The sequence below is a fragment of the Austrofundulus limnaeus genome, unplaced genomic scaffold (genome assembly GCF_001266775.1).
Source record: "Austrofundulus limnaeus strain Quisiro unplaced genomic scaffold, Austrofundulus_limnaeus-1.0 Scaffold974, whole genome shotgun sequence".
Lineage (NCBI taxonomy): Eukaryota > Metazoa > Chordata > Actinopteri > Cyprinodontiformes > Rivulidae > Austrofundulus > Austrofundulus limnaeus.
The window spans coordinates 87,662-90,315 of record NW_013953376.1 but is presented as its reverse complement, the minus strand read 5'-3'; positions in this window follow the sequence as shown (position 1 = coordinate 90,315).

Sequence of the window (2,654 nt, the reverse complement as noted above, 5' to 3'; positions counted from 1 at the left end):
CACACACACACACACACACACACACACACACACACACACACACACACACACACACACACACACATGAGAACTCACTGTGTGATTAGTCAGGCGTTTGTGACCATGTTTGTGCTGGAAGCACCCGAATGTTGTATTTTGCTTCAAGCACTCGCTTCTGGAAAAAAATAACACATACTTCCAGAAGTTGATTGCTGTACCCGTAAGCAGACATTTATAAAGATAGTCAAATGGCCAAAAACTCATGAATGAAGATAAAAACACATTTTGCACAGTGGAATCTCTCTGCAGGAAAGTGTGGAGCTTCAACTGGAACAGATTTATGTACAAATAAAGGCAGATCAGAGTTGTTGTTTTTTTTGTTGGAATCTGAGGTTTGTCAGTTCCAGTATTTATCCACTAGATGTCGTCCTGGAGCGCAGCATGCAGGGGGGCAGAATCTCCAGCAGCTGTGCAGTCACACACCTGCAATTCATCTACCCCGCCTTAGAGCCTTATATGGACATTGGCAGCCTCCGCCCATCCGGCCAGTCAAATCTCCGAGTTAGGGGCCGTGTGCGGCATATGGCTCAGATCCGGGGTAGGAACCAGTGCTGCATGGGGCAGGTGGCTCAGGTCTGAGGTAGGGACCAGTGCTGTATATGGCGCCATGTGGCTCAGGTCCGAGGTAGGGACCACGCACGGCATTTGGCTCAAGCCGATTTCCATGTTACGGCTTGAGCTGATTGCCATAAGTTAAACAGTGTGGGCTGACGTCCGTGCATCGGCTCATACATAAAAACCCAGTCTGGGTTAAACTGCATGTAAGCAGGCATACATTTTTAGGTTTCCCCATTATAGAATGACCAGGTCAATGGGGACTTAGTGCAAAAACTGGTCTGGCCTCAGAACCAGGTCCAGAGGGGGCCAAGGTTAGGGGTCCAGGCCGGGGAGGGTGCAAGGTGGCTGGGACTGTGGTGGTGCTGAGGGAGGGTGGGGATGCTAGAGTTTTGGACTTAGTGCAAAAAACAAAGTGGACTTAGAACCAGGCCGAGAGGGGGCCTGGGTCTGTGTCCAGTCCGGAGCAGGTGCACCTTAGTTGGGGCTGTGCTGGTGGCAAGGGTGGGTGGGAATGATGGAAAATTGGACTTAGTGCAAAAACCTAAGTTGAGCAGGTGGACGGGCCACCTGGAGCCATATAGTCTGGGTCTAATACAACCCCCAAGAGAGTAAAGCTGAGAAAACCTAAGTGGAGCAGGCAGGGGGGCACCTGGGGATATAGTCTGGGTCTACTACAAGCCCCAGGCGAGGAAAGCAGAGAAAACCTAAGGGTAGCGGGCAGGGGGGCCACCTGGAGCCGTAGTCTGGGTCTACNCAGGCGAGGAAAGCAGAGAAAACCTAAGGGTAGCGGGCAGGGGGGCCACCTGGAGCCGTAGTCTGGGTCTACTACAAGCCCCAGGCGAGGAAAGCTGAAAAACCCTAAGTGGAGCGGGTGGATGGGCCACCTGGAGCTGTGGTCTGGGTCTACTACAAGCCCCAGGTGAGGAAAGCTGAGTAAACCTAAGTGGAGCGGGAGGTGGGGCCACCTGGAGCCGTAGTCTAGGTYTACTACAAGCCCCAAGTGAGGAAAGCTGAGAAAATCAGAGTGGAACTTTTGTTCAGGCACCTGGGGGCCGTAGACTGGTTCTACTGCAGTCCCCAGGAGAGAAAAGCTGAGAAAACCAGAGTGGAGCAGATGAAACCACCACCTGGGGCCGTAGTCCAGCTCTACTGCAGCCCCCAGGTAAGAAAAGCTGAGAAAACCAGAATGGAGCAGGCTCSAGAGCCTCCTGGAGTACCAGATCCGAAAAAAGCGTTCAAAAAACTGGTTTGGGGGCTTCAGAAAGCCCCCTGAAACTCACCTGCAAGCTGCAGTAAACGTCGTCTACAACCGCAGGTAAACACATAGAAAATTTCAGCCTTCCTCGCCAGCATGCCCATCCCAGATGCACCTGGGCACTGTGGTAAGGGTTGACTACAAGCCCCAGGTAAAACTTAGTGCAATTTACGAGCCGCAGGCTAAAAATTTTTCTAAGTTTTATGTGAGCGCTGTAGTAAGGGTCTTACTGCAGATTGCAGGTGAGGAGGTGCCGCTGCCTGACTCAAACATGTTTCGGCACGATTTCAGAAACCCGAAAATTTTCCACACTAAGGTTTTGAGCGATAATAGTTGGACTTTTTCACTTGACTGTCCGTTTCATCCCTCCTGGAGGTTTAACAGGGAGAAAAGTGAGTGGCTCTATCCGAACGAGGTTCCTTTTTAATGGATTGAGGATTCATGGATGAATTTCCAAGAGGATTTTCAACATTGAGTCTGATGGAGGGTTCGYCTTTTCCGGGTTGATCTGGGGCGGTACCGGCCTGGTTCTGGATGTTCCAGCCGGATGGGCCGWAACGGTTCTAATGGGCAGGGAGACGCGCAGGGAGACCCTTGGAGGAACAGGGGTGGGGGTCAGGGCACTTTAACCCCTTTTTGTCTGGTTTTAAGCGTTTTGATTTGATTTATTGATTTAACAGGAAAAGATTATTAAAAATCAAGCCTGACTCAGCATAATTGCTGTTTTATAGCAGGTTCCTGTTCTGCAGCACATAAAAACACTCAGAGTTACAGCATCACAATCGTATCATTATTATTACAC